Raw genomic sequence first — 22,519 nt, 5'->3', positions numbered from 1 at the left:
TTTGGGTCTGGTTACCTCACTCAGGATCAAATTTTGAGCTGAATCCATTTGCCTGAAAAATTCATGATATCCTCCTTTATAATTGCTGAGTAGTATTCAATTATGTAAATGAACCACCTTTTCTGTATCAATTCTTTGTTGAGGGACATTTGGGATATTTGCATCTTCTGGCTATTAAAAATAAGGCTGCTATGAACATAGTGGAGCAGGTGTCCTTGTTGTATGATAGAGCATCTTTTGGGAATATACACAATGTGGTATACCTGGTGTTATGCCTCGATTCTTCAAGAACCCCAGGAAAGCTCAAGAGCTGCAGAGTCTGATGCAATCATGCATAAGAGACTTTTATTATGAGTCAGACTCGAATCACAAACCTTTCCACTGCTTAGGACAGGAGTACAACCCTGAGCCTAGAGGGTTTGACACTTATATACAGCATAGTTTGAAATTCTTTGGATTTTAGGGCAATAAAGCAAGTCATTTTTCAAACACTGTATTGTTTGTTCAGGCAGCAGGGCAACTGGGAGAGGGGGAGCTTCTCCTGACTTAAGGAGTAACTTTATGGTGTTAGCAGGAATTAATGTATTTTGCTGCCCATCATTCCAACCTGAGACGCTTGTGTATCTTTTCAAGGATGTTTTATTTCATTCCTCCACCCCTACCCGAGGACAGAGCAGGTTGTACCTGGGAAGCACTTAGTCATTTATTAGTGAGAGTGCAAGATTCAATGAGGGAAAATACCATCTGTCTATACTGAAGCAGACATTTGTGGTTCCTGGTGGGGAGAGGGGGTCTTTAAGGGGTTTCTTTATGGAAGCAAGGATAGCCATATTCTGACTGGGTTTTCTTGGAGCGGTCAGGGAGGGGAAAGAAAGCCTTGAATTTGCTGCAGGAGGGAGCAGGAGTTGGGGGAAGCAGAACTTCTGCACACAAGTGCAGAGGCAAGCTGTCTATGCTCTTTACTAGGTCTTTAGGTAGAACTATTTCTACATTTCTCACTAGCTACAAGATTGATTTTAAAAGCTACTGTACAAGTTTGCAATCCTACTGGCAGTAGAGGAGTGTTTCTTTTTCTCCACATCTTCATCAGCATGTATTATCATTTTTTTTCCATTCTGCTTAGTGTATGTTGCAATCTAAGGGTTATTTTGATTTATATTTCCTTGATGATTAAGGGTGTTGAACATTTCTTTAAGTGCCTTTCTACCATTTGAGATACCTCTGTTGTGAAATCTCTGTTTAACTCTGTATCTATCACTGGCTGGCCAGTCTGGGCATCCCTCAACCTCAGAAGTAATGGAGTCCTAGTCAGGTTGACAAGGTGTAGGTGAAGAAATGATGGCAGAGATGACACATGGAAGTGTAGGATCTGAATATATTTCTTAAAAATGGCATCAGACTTTTACAGTCACTACAAAAGAGAAATGAAAAATCTGGCAGCTCAGCAGTTGAGGTACACCTGAGGCCACCTGAAACACACTGGGTCTAAAGCAATCATCTCTTCTGGGCAGGTACTGCATCGGCCAGGCCCAAGTGCTCTGGGCCCAGGGGGGCTGCAGACTGCATGAGGCTCAAAACTTGAATCTAAATGAATGAATCTAAATCTAAGTCCTAGTCTATCTAAATTGTAGTCTAAGTGCTCATGCACAAAGTGAAAACCAGACTTATATGGTATACAGAAAACAGAGCAGATGATAAAAGTCACATAGGCAGGTGGCAGTCACATCAAGGTCAGTAAGATCACATAGGCAAGTGATGGTTACATCAAGGTCAGTACGATCAGGCATCCAGGTGTGAAGAGCAGTGGTGCCCTCCCTGCTGGGGCTATTTTGGTGTTCCCATGCGAATTCTCTGGGTCTGCTGGAGCCAAGCACCAGGACAGTCCAAGCTAGCAGTTCCTGATAATGTCCTTAAGTGAGGGAAGCCCTTCGATTACTCTCTGGTACGTAAAACAGTTCTGTCTTCTGTGGGACTTCCCTGAGAATTCTATGTTAACAGTAAGCAATGGTACCTGACCTCTGTTGCTAACTCTGAGGACATCCTATCTGATATGGCAACTCCTTGTGAGAAATTCCAAGCTAACTACAGATTGGTAATAAATTAGGATATATTGAAATGTTGTGCTGGTCAGGGAACAACACCCATTTTTAGCCACTTATGAATCATTTCTTGGGGTGCCTTTATTCCTGAATAAGAAGGTGTGTTGATGATTGGAAAGACTAGTCTGGAACACGTCTGAGTTAGGAGATGCCAATGACTGACTGAATACCTAGGAGGCAAAAACTCCCTTTGAAGTCATAATGCCTCTTGTCCGAGATCAGGCTTTTAACCCTGATACTGCAGACATTATGGAGTAGACGAGTGGGCGTGGCATGTATCCCATTTTTAAATTTGGTTATTTGGATTTTTGTGTCAGACTTTGTGAGTTCTTTATATATTTTGGATATTAGCCCACTATAGGATGTAGGGTTATTGAGGATTTTTTTTCCCAATCTATAGGCTGCTAATTTCCTATTGACAGTGTCTTTTATCCTACAAAAGATTTTCATTTTCATGAGGTCCTTCTGTCAATTACTGATCTTAGAGCCTAAGCCATTGGTGTTCTGCTCATGAAATTTTCCCCTGTGCCAATGTGTTCAATACTATTTCCCAATTTCTCTTCTATTAGATTTATTGTATCTGGTTTTATGTTGAAGTACTTAATCCACTTGGAGTTGAGCTTTGTACAAGGTGATAAATATGGAACTATTCTCATTCTTCTCCATACAGACTGCCAGTTAGACAAGCACCATTTATTAAAGATATTTTTCTTTTTCCACTATATACTTTTGGTTTCTTTGTAAAACAACAAGTGTCTATAAGTGGGTTTATTTCTGTGTCTTCAATTCTATTCCATTGATCTGCCTGCCTGTTACTGTGCCAATACCATGAAGTTTTTATCACTATTGGTTTGTAGTATAGCTTAAGATCAGGGATAGTAATTCCCCCAGAAGTCTTCTATTGTTTATTTTATTTTATTTTATTTTATTTTATTTTATTTTTTGGCTATCCTGGGTTTTTTGTTTTTCCAGATGAAGTTGAGAATTGTACTTACCATGTCTGTGAATAATAATCTTGTAGTTTTGATGGAGATTATATTTAATCTGTAGATTGCTTTTGGTAAGATGGGCATTTTCAACATGTTAATCCTGTCAATTCATGAATATTGGGGATCTTTCCATCTTCTGAGATCTTCTTTGATATCTTTTTTCAGGGATTTAAAGTTTTTTTCATACAGACTTTCACTTACTTGGTAAGAGTTACTCCAAGATATTTTACAAAATTTGTGTTTACTATGAAGGATGTTGCTGTCCTAATTTCTTTTTCAGCCTTTTTATCATTTGAATAAAGGAAGGCTACTGATTTAGTTGAGTTAAATTTGTATCTTGCCACTTTGCTGACATTGTTTATCTGCTATAGAAGTTCATTTGTGGAGTTTTTGTGGTTGCTTATGCATACTATCATTTAATCCACAAATACTGATAGTTTGCCTTCTTCCTTTCCAATTTGTATTCCCTTAATCTCCATTTGTTGTCTAATTGCTTTATCTAGAACTTCAAGTATTAGATAGGTAGAGAGTGGGCAGCCTTCTCTTGTCTCTGATTTCAGTGGAATTGTTCCATGTTTCTCTCCATTTCATTGGATATTGGCTGTTGGTTTGCTGTATATTGCTTTTATTATATTTAGGTATGGGCTTTGAATTCCTGATCTCTCCAAGACTTTTAACATGAAGGAATGTTAGATTGTATCAAAGGCTTTTTCAGCAACTAATCCTGTGACTTTTTTTCCTTGACTTTGTATATGTAATGTATTAACTTGATGGATTTCCACTTAGTAAACATTCCCTGCATTCATGGGATGATAGCTACTTGATCACAGTGAATGATGGTTTTGATGTGTTCTTGGATTCAGTTTGTAAAAATTTTATTGAATATTGTTGCATCAATATTTATAAGTGAAATTGGCCTGAAATTCTCTTTCTTTCTTGGGTCTTTGCATGGTTTAGGTATCAGAGTAATAGTGACTTCATAGCATGAATTAAGTTGTGTTCCTTCTCTTTCTATTTTATGGAATATTTTAAGGAGTTAGATCTTCTTAAAGGTCTGTTAGAATTCTGCAGTAAAACCATCTGGTCCTGGGCTTTTTTCTTTTTAAGAGGTTTTTAATGACTACTTCTGTTTCCTTACAGAATATAGAGCTGTTTAGAAAGTTTACCTGATTTTTGATTTAAATTTGGTAATTGGTATCTGCCTAGAAAATCATCCATTCCATCTAGATTTTCCAGTTGTATTGAGTATAGGCTTTTGTAGAGTAAGATGTGATGATTTCTTGATTTTTCCTCATTTCTGTTGTTACGTCTCCTTTTACATTTCTGATTTTGTTAATTTCGATACTTTTTTTGTTTCCTTTAGTTATTTTGTTTTGTTATCTTGTTGATTTTCTCAAAGAATAAGTTCTGGTTTTGTTGAATCTTTGTATCATTCTTTTTGTTTCTAATTGTTTGACTATTTCTTGCAGTCTACTCTTCCTGGAATTGTATGCTTCTTTGTTTTCTAGAGGTTTCAGGTATGTTGTTAAGCTGCTAATATGGGATCTCTTCAATGCCTTTATGAAGTAACTTAATGCTATGGTTTTCCTTGCTAACAATGCTTGTATTGTGCCCATAATTTTGGGTATGTTATGTCTTTATTTTCAATGAATTCCATAAAGTCTTAGATTTCTTTCTTTACCTCCCTGACCAAGGTATCATTGAGTAGAGAGTTATTCAGTTTCCATGAGTATCTGTACTTTCAGCTGTCTTTATTCTTATTGGAGTCCAGCCTTAGTCCATGGTGATCTGATAGACTGCAAGGGATTTTATCAAACTTCTTATATCAGTTGAGGTTTGTTTTGTGTCCATGTATATGGTCAATTTTGGAGAAAGTCCCTAAGGGTGCCAAGAAAATGTGTACTCTCTTATTTTGGGGGGAAATGTTCTGTAGATATCTATTAAATCGTTTTGGTTCATAACTTCTGATAGTTGCACTGTGTCACTGTTTAGTTTCTGTTTGAATGATTTGTGAGAATAGAGTGCTGAAGTCTCCCACTATAAATGTGTGAGGTTCAATGTGTGCTTTGAGCTTTATCAAATCTTCTTTTATAAATGTGGGTGCCCTTTCATTGGAGGCATAGATGTTCAGAATTGAGACTTCCTCCTAGAGGATTTTTCATTTGATAAGGATGTACTTTCACTTGCTATTCTATTTTATCAATATATTTTATTGAATATTAGAATGACTACTCTCACTTGGGACCATTTGCCTGGAAAACTTTTTTTCTAGCCAATTAATCTGGGGTATGTTCTTTCTTGTCTCTGAGATATGTTTGTAATATGCAACAAAATGCTGCTGTTTAAGTATCCAATATATTAGCCTGTGTCATTTTATTGGAGTTTTGAGTTTATTGGTGTTGAGAAATATTAAAGACAGGTGATTGTTAAATCCTGTTATTTTTGTGGTAGGGATGGTACTATGTGTATGTGATTTTCTTCTTATGCGTTTGTAATGAGATGTTTAATTCTTGTGTTTTCCTGTGTGTAATTGCCCTTCTTGTATTGGAGTTTTTCTTTCAGTATATTCTGCAGGCTTGGATTAGTAGAAAGACATTTTTTAACTTTAATTTTGTCATGGAATATCTTGCTTTCTCCATTTATAGTGACAGAGTTTTTCTGGGTCTAGAAGCCTGAGCTGACATTTTTGTACTTTTAGGATATTGTGGGGGACTGGCCAGCGGACCCTCACTCCGTAGGTGCTCTCGGACTGGAGAATATTGAGTACCTGTGAATACAAGCGGGTGAGAGAGAGAGACAAAGACATGGACACCAAGTAAGCTGTATCAAGGTGTATTTTTACTTGGGGAGAACTGAGTTTATATAACCAAAGGCAGAATCGATACCAAGGGCAAACCTAAACCAAACAATTTAACATAAACACAAGACTGGAGGAAAGGAACTTCAAAGGCAAGTCCAACAGTCTTTGATCTAAGGTAATCAGGCATTCTCTCTGCAGGTGGCATCAGCAGTCCTGGATCAGGCACCATTTAGTTTTTGAAACTCTTGAGGCAAAGGGGGAGGGAGCCCACAGGTTATAGATGACATCTGTGAAAGATCTTCTGGGTTTTAGGTTCATTGTTGAGAAGTGTGTTGTAATTCTGATGGATCTGCATCCTTTTTGCTTTTTCTTTCATTAGATATTTTCTTTACTTTCATGTCATATGATATCTCATTTCCAAGTTTCCCCTCCAAAAAAAAAGAAGAAACAATAAAAATAAAAATAAAAAACAAAAACAAAAACAAAAAACTCTGTTCTCTTCCACCTCCCCCTGCTCACCAACCCACCTTGTCCTGCTTCCTGGCCTGTCATTCTCTACATTGGGTCATGGAATCTTCACAGGGCAAAGGACCTCTCCTCCCATTGATGAATAACTTGGCCATCCTCTGCTACCTATGCTACTGGAGCCATTAGTCCTACCATGTGTACTCTTTGGTTGGTGGTTTAGTACCTCAGATCTCTGAGGATACTAGTTAGTACATATTGTTGTTCTCCCTAGGGGGCTGCAAGCCCTTCTGCTCCTTGGGTCCTTTCTCTAGCTCCTTCCTTGGGGACCCTGTACTCAGTCCAATGGATGACTGTCAGCCTCTACTTCTGTATTAGTCGGGCACTGTCAGAGCCTCGCAGGAGACAGCCATATCAGGTTCCTGTCAGAAAGCACTTGCTGGCATCCACAATAGTGTCTAGACTTGATGATTGAATATGGGAAGGATTCCCAGGTAGAACAGTCTCTGGATTGTCCTTCCTTTAGTCTCTGCTCCATTGTTTGTCACTGAAACTCCTTCCATGGGTATTTTTTTCCCCTTTTTAAGAAAAAATGAAGTATCCACACTTTGGTCTTCCTTCTTGAATTTCTTGTAGTTTGTCGATTTTTCTTTGTGTATTCTGATTATCTGGGCTAATATCCATTTATCAGAGAGTGCATACTGAAAGGCTGGAGAGTCTTAGAGTTTAAAATGAGGGCATTTAATAGAAATGTATGTATAATATATAACCTTAACATAAAGGGGGCATGGGAAACCTCTGTAACAAGCCAAACATGTGGAGTAGCCAGTTCCAGGAACTTGGCTAACTCAGCCTCAGGGCTCTGGTTCCTGAAACCTGCCCCTCCTGACTGATCCACAATGAGGGCACAACTAGGAATGAAGGTCTACTGGCTTACAAGCTTCTCCACCCCGTTGTCCAGTAGATGAAGATTACATTCCTAGAATGAATATGTTCCCCTCCCTAACTGAATACCTTGGGTTGAGTCCTTCTACTGTTTTTTATTTTATGTTTCTACTGGTTTTATGTTATGTTTCCTTGGTAACCCTCTCCCCGCCCCCATGTGATTTTTCCCTTTAAAGACCCCTCACTTCTTGTGTTCGGGGTCGAACTCCTCTGGCCTGCATGGTCACGAGATTGACCCCAGTACAAGCCTATCCCAAATAAACCTCATGTGATTGCAACAAGTTAGTTCTCTCGTGAGTTATTGGGTTGTCTCATCATCCCGAGACTTGAGTAAGGATCTCCCCAGTTCTGGGGGTCTTTCACATACTATGTGTGTTCTTTTGTGATTGGGTTACCTCACTCAGGCTGATATTCTCCAGATCCTAAGAATTTCATAAATTCATTGTTTTTAATAGCTGAATAGTACTCATTGTGTAGATGTACCCTATTTTCCATATCCATTCCTCTGTTGAGGGACATCTGGGTTGTTTCCAGTTTCTGACTATTATAAATAAGGCTGCTATGAACATAGTGGAGCATGTGTCCTTATTACATGTTGGATCATTTTCTGGATATATGCCCAGGAGGGGTATAGCTGGGTCCTCTGGTAGTACTATGTCCAATTTCCAGAGGAACTGCCAAACTGATTTCCAGACTGGTTGTACCAGCTTACAATCCCACCAGCAATGAAGGAGTTTTCCTTTTTCTTCACAACCTCTCCAGCATCTGCTGTCACCTGAATTTTTTATCCTAGCCATTCTGACTGGTGTGAGGTTGGAAGCTCAGGGTTGTTTGATTTGCATTTCTCTGATGGATAAGGATGTTGAACATTTCTTTAGGTGCTTCTCAGTCATTCTGTATTCCTCAGTTGAGAATTCTTTGTTTAGCTCTGTACCCCATTTCTTAATAGGGTTATTTGGTTCTCTGGAGTCTAACTTCTTGAGTTCTTTGTATATATTGGATATTAGCCCTCTATCAGATATAGGATTGGTAAAGATCTTTTCCCAATTTGTTGCATGCTGTTTTGTCCTTTTGACAATGTCTTTTGCCTTACAGAAGCTTTGTAATTTTATGAGGTCCCATTTGTCAATTCTTGATCTTAGAGCATAAGCTATTGGTGTTCTGTTCAGGAAATTTTCCCCTGTGCCCATGTGCTCAAGGCTTTTCCCCACTTTCTTTTCTATTAGTTTAAGTGTATCTGGTTTTTTGTGGAGGTCCTTGATCTACTTGGACTCCTTGAAACAATTTATTAAGAGTTTATTTGATACCAAATAAATTTTCACTGAGATCTCCTTTCCAATCTTATATTTTCCTTTTACCACTCTATCTAATTAAGCTTGTTTTTAAAGGTGGCAGCAGGCCCATACTGGCCACAGCTGTCCTCAACTTTTATTACTCTTACAATCATCTTAATTACTAAATAAAGGTGAGTTAAGAATCCTGAGATTTCAATCAAACTGCAAACTGCAGCCAGTGAAACACTGTCAATTTTAACCATACTTTCTTTCTTTTTTTTTTTGTATTTTTTTATTAGATGTTTTCTTTATTTACAATATCTCCTTTCTCAGGTTCCCCTCCAAAAAAAGAAAAGAAAAGAAAAAAAACCAAATACTAAAACAATCCCCTGCTCCCTCCCCCCCCTACTGACCATCTCACCCATGCCTGCTTACTGGCCCCTACATTCCCTTACACTGGGACATATAATCTTCTCAGGGCCATGGTCCTCTCCTCCCATTGATGACAAACTTGGCCATCCTCTGCTATACACATGCTGCTGGAGCCAAAAGTCCCCCCATTTGTACTCTTTGGTTGGACTGTCCACCTGGGAATCCTTCCCATATTAAATCATCAACTCTAGACACTATTGTGGATGCCAGTATGTGCTGAATGACAGGAGCCTGATATAGCTGTTTCCTGAGAGGCTCTGACAGTACCCGATTAATTTCAGAAGGAGAGGCTCACAGACATCCATTGGACTGAGTACAGGGTCCCCAATGAAGGAGCTAGAGAAAGGACCCAAGGAGATGAAAGGTTTACAGCCCCTTAGGATGAGCAACAATATGAACTAACCAGTACCCTCAGAGTTCCCAGGGACTAAAACTCTAACCATACTTTCTTAATTTCTTTTGTAGTATTAAGCCATAACCATAACATTTAGAAAGCAAAACCCAATATTAAATAATCCATTTACTTTAAAATCAATACCAAAAACATTACATTCATGTTACAAAGTTTTTTAAATGTCTCCCTGATTTTGAACTGTAGTTAGTGAGCATTGGTTACTCTGAGATAGCTGCTCAGAGCATGCCAGGACTTTGGAAATTAAAATCATGGTAGTAACTAATAAGTTTTGTGATACAGTGCCTTTATTATTCTCTTCCTAAAGTACCATGTAATATTATTTTTGGTGGGTTTTTCAATAATCCATTAAACGATTTATCAGTTTATTTCACTAGTCTTTTTGCCAGCCACGATCTCATTAGATTTGGAGACCTCTACCTTCACCCTTGGCTCTCTGGCCTTTTAAAGTGTAAGTTTCAGCCTCTCTGGCTCCTTTACTGTGTTCTGCCTGTTCTTCCTCATTCCCAATTGGGTCAGTGTTGACTTTGAGTCATCAAAAGGAAAGCCAGTGCCCTTTGAGTAAGATTAGGGCTTCCTCTCTCAGCCTTTCAGGGTACTTTGTGCTTCTGCCTGTTCTTACTCATTTCCTTTCGGATCAGAGGTGACTTCAAGGCATCAATTTCGACTGTTAGGTCAGAGGTTCTCAGACTAGGAACATATAAAAAATTTTATTGCCTGGTACATAGCCCATAATTTAAAGTATAGCCGCTATATGATGTCAAGCAGCTACTAAACAGCTGTTCTGAATTCTACTGCCTGTTAAATGGCCTGCAACTTTAACTGTGGCCTTTGGATGGTGCTAAGCAGCTGCTAAACTCTAGCTGGAGTCCATCTACTGAGATTTCATCAATCCTGTCTGACTCACGCCACATGTCCTGAGTTACCAGTATTAAACTAACTTTCAGTTACCAGTGTTACAATTTTTTACCATACCCAATAACTTAGAAGCCAATAATCATGCAGAACATATTTATACTAGTTAAAAATCAAAGGAAGCAACTACACAAATCTTATAAATTTAGATCAATCAAAGAATTTACAGATTTCTGTAGGAAAACACAACTATCTCTCTTTCTCTCATGCCATTTGTATAACTCAGAAATTTTCCTGTCTGCCTCCCAAGTGCTAGAATTAAAGGAGTGTGTTACCACCTCCTAGCCAATTTTTTATCTCACTATTTTTATCCACTTCTATAGTGAACAGAGCCCTGTTTTTATTGGACTTGTTTCCCGAGGGATTTTTACAATATTTCCTCAGGTGCCCTGGTTTTACACAGCCAGGACATGTAATCTCACTCCCCTGGGACCGTCTTCCATCCCCATAGTTCTTATAGGCACTGAATTTCTATCTTTTCATCCCTGCAGCATAGACTATTTTCTGCACCAAGGCTGGTGAGGCATCTAAACATGTTTTAATGTCATTCTACTCCATAGTAATGATTACTCACCCTTTAAACTGGTGATCCTTTACCATCGAGTCTGCAGCACTCTTGGTGAGATCTTTATCCTTGCCTAAGAAAGTAAAGAAAGACTTACCTGACTGGAGTCCCTGTTCGGGCGCCACCTTCCACAGGCTGAGCCAGTTGAAAGTCCCTCAACCCAAGGGAGAAATAGGGGTCCTGGTAATCAGGCGGGCAAGGAGTGGGCGAGGAAAATATGACACACACAGACATGGACACAAGGAAGTGCCGTATATGAATGTATGTTTCTCAAATTTAGGTATCATACCTTTATGGTCATTACAAAAGGAAAAGAAAAGTCAGGCGTTGTGCTGTTCAAGATACATCTAGGTCATCTAAAGTACAATAGTTCTAAAGCATCAGCCGCCTCCTCTGGATGGGTGCCGCAACACTGGGCTCAGAAGCACTCTGGCCCACGCTGGGCCCTGCAGAGTCCAGCAGGCCGCATGAGGTTAGAGGCTTGAATGCTTGCAGCACACTCTATCTCACACACACAAACACACACACACACACACATACACTAGGCTCAAGGTCCAGCCTATCCTTAGTAAACGCCCACTATGCTAATCTTCTGGGCTAGCAAAGATATGTCCCAGGAGTCCCATTCTTCTTATCCCTGGGAGTGGCTTAGATGCAATTATAATGTGGTCTGCCATATTGAAATGAGGATTCTAATTGACCTTGCCTTGGGATAAACAACTCCCATTCTACAAACTTCAATACCGACCTTCCTTCGCTATCTCCCTAACAATGCTGGAGGCAGGTAGTCTGAATGGGTAACATTCTTTACAAAATTCCAAACCAAGGTTGGGATGAGCAAAGATTAGGTTATTGGAACATTGGTGAAGGTCAGTCAGAAAGCAAAGTCTAATTTTGCTTAGATATTAGTAAATCACTTCTGAGGGGGGGCACCTAGCACTTGAGACCCTCCATCAACTATCACAAGGACAAATCTGGGACACCTCTGAGTTAGAGAATGCCAAAGGGTCCCCAGGAGACTAGCTTCTCTGAAGCTTTTAGCCTTCTGAACTGCTGTCACACAGACTTAACTGGAGTGTGTGTGGCAGCTTCTCATCATCTGGTTATCTTTGGTATTAACTGGCCTGGGTGCCTCTGATTGTAGCTAGCCTCCTTGGAGGCAGGTAGAGTTCTGTGACTTGGGTTAGAGCCAGCCTCCTGGGAGGCAGACAGTGTTGTCTCTGGTTGTCTCTGGACATAGGAAGGCTCCTATGTCCCTGGATAGAGTAGATCTCCTGTGTTCCTGGTTAGAGCAGACCTGTACTCCTGGTTAGGGCTAATCTCCTTGGAAATAGGGTGGGCTCTGGGTTCTAGGAACAAGATCTTCCTCAGTTGCAGATAGGGCTAAAGACTGGAAGGACTCTGTCCATTGTTTCAGCATACCTTTTGTGTTGCTGATTATGGCAGACCTTCTGTGTCCATGGTTACTTCAGATCTTTTGGTTATAGAAGACCTCTGGAATGGGCCAATTGATCTGGCCTGAGTGGAAGGGCTTGAATGGGATTAGAGGGTGGGGGATAGGTCCTGTGAAAGCTTAAAAATCAAATTTATTTTAAAATCTATCTACTTCAAGTCATTATTTTTCAACAAATATTTCAATTAGTGGAAATAAATTCATAACTTTAAGAAAATCAAATTAATCTTCCTAAAATCTTAATTTTAAAACTCTTCTATATCTCTTCATGCTTTTTAATCTCAAAGAAGCACTTATCAACAAATATCAAGGTGTTACTTTTGTTTCTTGTTTAATGTTGTACACTTCTATGGTCTGATACTTGTCATTAATTAAGTGATAGTTGGGCAGTGGTGGCACATGCCTTTAATCTCAGCACTTGGGAGGCAGAGGAAGGCAGATTTCTGAGTTTGAAGCCAGCCCAGTCTACAGAGTATGTTCCAGAATAGCTAGGGTTATACAGAAGTACCCTGTCTCAAAACAACAACAACAACAACAACAACAAAAACTGAGTGACATGTTATAGTATATATAGAAATAAGTTCTTTAAAAGTTTATATAATGAAGGAGTCAACACAGATTTTATAGATCATTGATTCTCATAATTGAATTATAAATTTCAAACCTTACCCCCTGATGTTATTTTTCTCCATTGTCTCCCAGCCATCAGCTAAGATAGACAGATATCTCCTGCTCATTTGAAAGCCGTAGCTACAAGACCAGGTCAGTTGCCCATGGACTTTTTCTAATCACTATATTACCCAGGAAAGACACATTCTTCAAAGTTGTCCCTAGTGCTAAAACAGAACACTAACTGTAACCTCTCTTCCCTGCCTCTCCAATCCATCATGTACCCTATATAACACTGCCACCCTGAATTCCATATTTCCTGGCCTCAAACACCACCTGGGAGGTAGACAGTACTTCCCATGAACACTTAAACAAAAGAAGCCCAGTAAAACAAGCAACACATGACCAACTCACTGAAAATCCAAAGTAGAAAAAGAATTCTAGGAGCAAACATATACACAACAAAGACACCACAAATCAGTGCCTTGACACCAACATAAGAACACATTCAATAAAAGCCAGGACAAAATGTTTCCACCAAAGCTCATCTAACATACCACAGAAGGCCCTGAATATTTGAAACTAGTTCAAATACCAGAAAAAGACTACAAAAGCAACTAAACAAAGATGATAGAGGCCTTTAAGAGGAAATGAGTAAATCCCTTAAAGAAAGCCATATAAAAAACAAAGAAAAAGTTGAAGAAAATGAATAAATTAGAAATACAGTCAATAAAGAAACAAAAACTAAGAGAATGCTGGAAATGAAAATTGTAGGAATACAAACAGGAACTACAGAGGCAATCTTCAATAAAATATGAGAGATAGAAGACAGAATCTCTGGTATTGAATATGTGATCAAAGAAAATGTTAAATCTAAAATGATCCTGATACATAACATTCCCAAAATCTGAGACAAAACCCCAAAAATTAAACTAGAAAAAGGGGAAGAATATTAACTCAAAAAGCCAGAAAATATTTTCAACAAAATTATATCTGAAAATTTTCATAAAAAATGGGAAACGAAAGGAATCTTGAACAATAAAACAACTTCTGTAGGTGTCACCATTCCTAAGGTCACACTATACTATTGAGTAGTAGTAATAAAAACTACATGATAATGGTATGGGGATGCACAGGTTGATCAATGGAACCAAACTGAAGACCCTGAGATAAACTTACATATCTACAGACAGCTGATTTTTGTCAAAGAAGGAAAAGCCATACAGTGGAAAAAAACGAAAGCATCTTCAACAAAGTGATGGTCTAAGTGGATGTCTGTGTATAGAAAAATGCAAATAGATCCATGTTTATCACCCTGCACAAAACTCTCATCCAAGTGGATCAAAGACCTCAACATAAAGCTGGAATACTCTAAATCTAATAGGAGAGAAAGTGGGGAGTAGCATTGAATATGAGTATAGAAGACAATGTCCTAAACAGTACATCAATGGCTCTGGCTCTAATAGCAACAATGGATAAATGGGACTTCAGGAAACTGAAATGCTTCTGTAAGGCAAAGGATACTGTCAATAGGAAAACAAAGGACAGCAGCCTACAAATTGGGAAAGGCTCTTCACTAAGCCTACATCAGGCAGAGAGCTAATATTCAAAATACATAAAGAACTCAAGGAATTAGAGAACAACAAACCCTACAGATCTAATTAAGAAAGGGGTGGGGGCCACAAAGCTGAAAGAGAATTCTCAACAGATAGAATCACAAATGGCCCAGAATCACATAATAAAATGTTAAGTTTTAACTATCAAAGAAGTGCAAATCAGAAGACCCTGAGCAATCAGTCCCAACATATATAGTCCTTGTTTGGTGGTTGAGTCCCTGGAAGCTCTGAGGGTACTAGTTAGTTCAGATTGTTGTTCATCCTAAGGGGCTGCAAACCCTTCAGCTCCTTTGGTTCTTTCTCTAACTCCTTCATTGGGGACCCTGTACTCAGTTTAATGGATGTCTGTGAGCCTCTACATCTGTATTAGTCAAGTACTGTCAGAGCCTCTCAGGAGATAGCTATATCAGGCTGGCTTGTCCTTCCTTCAGTCTCTGCTCCATAGTTAGTCTCTGCAACTCCTTCTGTGGGTATTTGGTTCCCCCTTTTAAGAAGGAATTGAATGTCCACATTTTGGTCTTCCTTCTTCTTGAGTTTCTTATGGTTTGTGGGTTGTTCTTCCTGTATTCCAAACTTCTGGGCAAAGTCGATCATCAATAGGAGGATAGGCCCTTGGCCTTGTGAAGGTTCTGTGCCCCAGTGTAGGGGAATGCCAGGGCCAATAAGTGGGAGAGGGTGGGGTGGCAAGCAAGGGGAGGGGGGAGGCAACAAGGGTTTTTTCCTTGTTATTTTTGTTTGTTTGTTTGATTGTTTGTTTGTTGAAGGGGAAACTGGGAAAGGAGAAATCATATGACATGTAAATAAAGAAAATATCTAATAAAAAAAAGAAGACCCTGAGATTCCCACCTTATCCCAGTCAGAATAGCTAAGATCAAAAACTCCTATGATAACACTTGTTGGCCAGGATATGGAGCAAGGGGAATTCTCAGTGCTTGTGGGCATGCAATACAACCACTTTGGAAATCAACCTAATGATTTCTCAGAAAGTTGACAATATTTCTACCTCAAGACCAGATGCACCACTCCTGGACATATACCCCAAAGATGTCCCACTACACCACTGGGACATATGTTCATAGTAGCTTAATACTTAATAGCCAGAAACTGGAAACAATCTAAATGGCTATCAACAGAAGAATGGAGAAAGAAAATGTGGAACATCTATACAATGGAAAATTGTTCATCTATTAAAAACAAAAACATCATAAAATTTGCATGCCAATGGATAGAATTTGAGAATATCACCAAGTGAGGAAACCCAGAGTCAGAAAGACATGGATGGTATGTATTCAACTTACAAGGGGACATTAGCCATAAAGTAGTCCTCAGACTCAAAGAAGCTGTCTAATAACGTCACAAGGGAGGATTTATGAATCATACTCAGAAGGGAAAATTAGTCATCAGAGGTTGATGGTGAGAAGCAACTGAGTAGGAGAGCTATTGAGGAGCCAGATGGAGCCACAGCCAAACATCAGACCAAAATAGGGTAGTCTTATGAAAGAGTGATGGATAGAAATGAGAAAGTCAGAAAGTTCAAGGACACCACAAGAAAACATACAGAGACAACTATCCTGGGGCCATGGGGGCTTACAGAGCCTGTGTCACCAATCAGGGAGCATACAGAAGCTGTACCTAGATCCCCAACACATATGTGGCAAATGTGCAGCTTGGTCTTCATGTGGGTCATTTACAAGTGGAGTTGGGGCTGTCTAGACCTCTGTCCCCTTCCATTGGATCCCCTTCCCCCTACCTAGAATGCTTAGGTGGGCCTCACTGGCAGAAGTTCTGACTAGTTCTGCTGGGACTAGATGTCCCAGAATAGGATAAATTCTCTCTTAGAGAGAGAGAGAGAGAGAGAGAGAGAGAGAGAGAGAGAGAGAGAGAGAGAGAGAGAGAGAGAAAGAGAGAAAGAGAGAGAAAGAGAGAGGAGTTATAATGATGGAACTTGAAAGAGAGAAGGGAGAGGGCTGTGATCAGAATGTAAAGTGTATAAAATGTAAATTATTGGAGGAATAAAAATAATGTATGTGTAAACCCAATCCATCTTTCTTTTCCACAAAAGAAACACATGTCAAAATGGAGAATAAGTATTATCACATGGTAAAAGACTAAAAAGTTATTTCAAGCAAATGGGCCTAAGAAACAAGTTTGAGGTGATATTTTAATATCTAACGATTTGATTTCATATGAACACTTAAACACTTAAACACTGAAAGTCGGAGTTTGTAACACCGTACCCTTACCACCAGACAGGACATACAGTAAACCACCACTACCACCACTACCACCAAAACCAACAACAACCTAAACAATATCTTGGAACTCACAGATGTTATAAACTAAATGGACTGAACAGATATTAAATAACATTTCACCCAAATAAACATACAAAAATATACGGTTTTCTCTACACCTCATGAAATTTTCTCCAAAATTGATTACATACTCAGACAATATATGTCTCAAAATGTATATGAAAATTTAAATAACTTCCTATGAGACAGGAAAGATTAAAGCTGGATATAATAAAAAATAGAAGCAATAGCTAATTTACAAACTCATGGAAACTGAACAACTCTCTACTGAATGAAAACTATGTCAAGACAGAAATAAGATGAGAAAGTAAAGACTATCTGGAAAAATTAATAGACACTATACACAAAATTATGGGTCAAAATGAAAGTGGCTTCAAAAAGGCAAATTTATAGTGCTACATTCCTACATTAAAAAAGCTGAAGAGATCTCAGACTACCAACCTAATAGCTCTAGAACAGATTAACTTACCTGAAGGCCCTAGAACAAAAAGAAGCTAAGCACACCAAAGAGTGGTAAATGGCAAGACATAATAAAACTGAGGGCTGAAATAAACGAAATAGAAACAGAGAACAATAGAAATATCAACAAAAACTTGGTCCTTTGAAAATAAGATCAATCTTATTTAAACCTTATCCAAACTGACTACCTGTCCTAAATTATATGCTTTCTCTTATAAATTACCTTAGTCATAGTGTTCTGTCATGACAATAGAAAAGTAACTATGGCAGTGGCTTACTTCATGGTTTACTGGATTATATTATGAAATAGATGTATTATAAAATTTCCACCTAAATATGTGTTATACTGGACTTAATATGTAGTAAAACTAGATTAACCTACACTTCCTACAGAATTTCTTATATTTAAATTAACTTATAATTAATTATACAATGAGAGGAAAAATAAATATTAGTGTGTAGATTTTACTGCAACTTTTACTTAGTTAAAATTTTATATTATTTTACAAGCTGTAAAGTTATTAACAAACAGATTAAAAATTAAATTTCTTATAGTGAAACTATTTAAGTAGCAAGTTGTAAAGTGAGAAATTATATTCTTGCACTATGTAGCTATTAGTATTTTAATATATACTAGTAATAAAATTAACCAAACAATGTTATATGAATGAAATAAGGGAGTTCTTTTTTTATTTATCTTTAGTATGCCTCTAGATAACATTTTAGCTATATAAGATACAGTCATTTAAGTAGCCATATTACTTCCTATTATTTACTTGTAATTTCATTTTACTGTACTATAGTAGAAAGCAAATTAAACCAGTGTTTACCCACTGGCTTAATAACTACCCAAGAAATTTTCTAGTACATAAGGGAACAACAAATAACAAATTTGCTGAAGCCTATATTCTACATTGTACATATGTTGTACCAAAAAATATATAAAATTTCATATATTATTCTATTCAAATAATTCAAATTAAAAATGAGTAAGCAGAGGTTTCAGTGACTACGGGTATTTTTCTTATTTCATGATACGAAATAAACTGCAGCACATATTATCTGGTTTTATGTCCTGGCTTAATATATATCATGTGTGATATAAAGTATTTTCCAAATGTGAAGTATCACATTTGGAACTACCAAAGTGCTTCCTCTTTAATGGAATACATCATTATTTAATCTAGTTATGTCATTATTTGTAATCAAGGTAAAAAAAGCTTATTAATTTGGAATAAATGCACGTGAATATGTCAGGCTCCCACACATACAAACAAAAACAAGAAATAGGAAGAAAAAATAAAAAAGATAATCAGGTCATCTGCTTAGGCTATTATCAGCATCTATCTCAGTGTTTACGAAAGCTACACCTTCATCAAGAATCTACAGGATAATATATGTTTCTCTTTTCTTCTCAGGCCTTGAAATAATTTATCTTCATTTTGTTGAAGTATAACAACCTATTTTCCCACAATTGGTCACAGTGAAGTTATCAGGAAATTGTGAGAGCCAAAGTCCAGTGGATACATCTACGTCACCATTCCTGCTTCTATGGCTCAGGAAATATCACAGAATAAGAGGCAAAAGGAGTGAAAAAGACAAAATAATATGGAGTATACTGTGAAACAGTCTCCTAGAAATAGCAACATAACCCAGACCAGAACAATGACAAAAGCAAGAGACATACTAATATAAAAGTTGGAAAACTGCATGGTTTCTATTCATAAGCACTACATAAAGAATTACAAGCAATTAATACTGTATTACCAGGATAACACTGGCCTCTATTCTTCGGAATATTAGTTAATTTTATTAAAAGAGTGACAAAATACCCCATTATCTATTTTTTTATAGGCTTAGAATTGGCTCAGGGGTTCTGTCTACACTCACCTGAGGAAGGAATTATCCAGAACTCTGACTTTGATATAGTCAAACAAGTGCTTCTTGAAGTATTTATTCAGTCACATAAAAAAACAAAGTATGATTACATGATTGCTGAAAGAAGGCTAAGTATCCTCTTCCATGGATAGTTCCCTTATTAATTATCCAATACAATGTAATCAGTCCTAGAAACATATATGCACATATAATAACATTATTAAAAGTGACATTTATATTTTTATGAATATATATATACATATGTATACATACATATACATGACAATCACAGTCAAATCAAAAAGGATATTGATAGAGGTTGCTGCAGGGGACCAATTGAGAGAGGAATGCTAGGAATGGCTGGATTATGAAAAGGAACGTGGGGACATTGGATAATGATTTTAAAATGAAATCATGGATGAAAATTAATAAACAAACAACAAAGAATCCCATTTTTGTACATCAGCCGTTTAGGTCTCCCAAAGCCACTGGTATTTCACCTTACATGATTGCACAAGAGAAACCTCCCATGATAAGAGAGACAATCCTTCTTCTTTTTAATTTTTCTTTTTTTAGATATTTTCTTCATTTACATTTCTATTGTTTTCCCCTTTCTACGTTTCCCCTTCAGAAACCCCTGTCATATTCCTCCTCCCCCTGCTTCTATGAGGGTTCTCCCCCACCCACCCATCCACTCCCATCTTCCCCACCTGCCATTCCCCAACACCGGGCATTGAACAGCCTTAGGCCCAAGGGCCTCTCCTCCCACTCATGTCCAAAAAATCCATCCTTTGCCATATATGCAGCCAGAGCCATAGGTTCCTCCATGTGTAATTGGTTAGTAGTCCTGTCTCTGGGAACTCCCAGGAATCTAGTCAGTTGACACTGTTGCTCCCACCGTGGGGCTGCAAATCCCCTCAGGTTCCTCAATCCCTTCCCCAACTCCTCCATCAGGGACCCTGAACTTAGTCCAATAATTAGCTGCAAGCAACCTCCTCTATATTTGTCAGGCTCAGGCAGAGCCTGTAAGAAGACAGTCATATCAGGCTCTAGTCAGCAAGCACTTCCCTGTCTCCATAATAGTGTCCAGTCTTGGTGACTGTATATGGGATGGATCCTCAAGTGGGGCAGTCTCTAGATGGCCTTTCCTTTGGTCTCTGATCCACACTTTGTCTCTATATTTCCTCCTGTGTGTATTTTATTCCCCTTTCTAAGAACACAAAGGACCTACACTTTGGTCTTCCTTCTTCTTGGGCTTCATATGGTCTGTGAAATGAATCTTGAGCATTCCAAACTTTTGGGCTAATATGCATTTATCAGTGAATGCATGCTGTGTGTCTTCTTTTGTGACTGAGTTACTTCACTCAGGATATTTTCAAATTAGATCTATTTGCCTGTGAATTTCATGAAGTCATTGTTTTTAACAGCCGAGTAGTATTCTATTACATAAATGTACCACATTTTCTGTATCCATTCCTCTGGTGAGAAACATCTGGGTTGTTTCCAGCTTCTGAATATTCTAAATATGGCTGCTATGGACATAGTGGAGCATTAGTCCTTATTACATGTTGGGAGTAACTTCTGGGTATATGCATAGGAGTGGTATAGCTGGGTCTTCAGGTAGTACTATGTCCAATATTCTGACAAAAAGCCAGACTGATTTCCAGGATGGTTGTACCAGCTTGCAATCCCACAAGCAATGGAGGAGTGTTCCTCTTTCTCCACATCCTTGCCAGCATCTGCTGTCACCTGAGGTTTTTATGTTAGCCATTCTTACTGGTGTGAGGTGGAATCTCAGGGTTGTTTTGATTTGCATTTCCCTGATGAATAAGGATGTTGTACATTTCCTTAGGTGCTTTTCAGCCATTCAAGTTTACTTAGTTGAGAATTCTATGTTTAGCTTTGTTCCCCACTTTTTAATAGGGTTATCTGGTTCTCTGGAGTCTAACTTCTTGAGTTCTTTGTATATATTGGATATTAGTCCTCTATGGTAGGATTAGTAAAGATCTTTTCCCAATCTGTTGGTTGCTATTTTGTCCTATTGACAGCATCCTTTGCCTTACAGAAGCTTTGTAATTTTATGAGGTCCCATTTGTTGCTTCTTTTTTGTTTGTTTGTTTGTATGTTTGTTTTTTGTTTGCTTTTTTCATGACAGGGTTTCTCTGTACAGCCCAGGCTGTCCTGGAACTCACTCTGTAGACCAGACTGGCCTCAAACTCAGAAATCCACCTACCTCTGCCTCCCAAGTGCTGAGATTAAAGGTGTATGCTACCACTACCCAGCATTTGTTGCTTCTTGATCTTAAAGCATAAGACATTGGTGTTCTGTTCAGGAATTTTTTCTCTGTGCCCATGTGTTCAAGGCTCTTCCCCAATTTTTTCCTCTATTAGTTTCAGTATGTCTGGTTTTATGTGGATGTCTTTGATCCACTTGGACTTGAACTTTCTACAGGGAAATAATAGATCAATTTGCAGTCTTCTACATGTAGAGAATCAGTTGAACCAGCACCATTTGTTTAAAATGCTGTCTTTTTTCCACTGATTGATTTTATCTTTTTTGTCAAAAGGAGGTGTATAAGTTCATTTATCTGTCTTCAATTCTATTTCATTGATCTTCTTGCAGGTCTCTGTACCAATATCATACAGTTTTTATCACTTTTGCTCTGTAGTACAGCTCGAGGTCAGGATGGTGATTCCCTTAGAAGTTGTTTTATTGTTGAGAATAATATTGTTTTTGCTATCCTGTTTTTTTGTTATTTCAAATGAATTTGAGAATTGCTCTTTCTAACTCTATGAAGATTTGAGTTCAAATTTTTATGAGATTTGCATTGAATCTGTAGATTGCCTTTGACAAGATGTCCATTTTTATTATATTAATCCGGCCAATTCAGGAGCATGGGTGATCTTTTCATCTTCTGAGATCTTCTTTGATTTCTTTCTTCAGTGACTTGAAGTTCTTGTACAGATCTTTCAGTTGTTTGGTTAAAGTCACACCAAGGTATTTTATATTGTTTGTGACTATTGTGTCATTTCCCTAATTTCTTTCTGAACCTGTCTATCCTTTGAGTAGAGGAAGGCTGCTGATTTGTTTGAGTTAATTTTATATACAGATACTTTTATAGAGTTGTTTATCAAGTTTAGGAGTTCTCTGGTGGAATTTTTGGGGTCACTTAAGCATATTATCATATCATCTGCAAATAGTGATATTTTGACTTTTTCCTTTCCAATTTGTAACCCTTTGACCTCCTTTTACTGTCTAATTGCTCTAGCAGAACTTTCAACCAGAAGTTTTCA

The 22,519-nt window shown here is 38.1% G+C and overlaps 1 long non-coding RNA gene across 1 annotated transcript in view; it reads left to right on the top strand.

Moving 5' to 3' along the window:
* The window catches only part of LOC116082434, a 33,991-nt gene extending 14,888 nt beyond the window's left edge, over positions 1-19,103 (top strand). Inside the window, exons 3-4 of the long non-coding RNA XR_004115301.1 lie at positions 13,052-13,111; positions 18,767-19,103. This is a non-coding gene — a long non-coding RNA (uncharacterized LOC116082434). The remainder of the gene's footprint in view (positions 1-13,051; positions 13,112-18,766) is intronic.
* The last annotated feature ends 3,416 nt before the right edge of the window (positions 19,104-22,519 follow it).

Source organism: Mastomys coucha, unplaced genomic scaffold (genome assembly GCF_008632895.1).
Source record: "Mastomys coucha isolate ucsf_1 unplaced genomic scaffold, UCSF_Mcou_1 pScaffold7, whole genome shotgun sequence".
In the NCBI taxonomy this organism is placed as follows: domain Eukaryota; kingdom Metazoa; phylum Chordata; class Mammalia; order Rodentia; family Muridae; genus Mastomys; species Mastomys coucha.
Note: the sequence above shows the minus strand (reverse complement) of the source record. Positions and strands in the feature narration are given on the sequence as shown.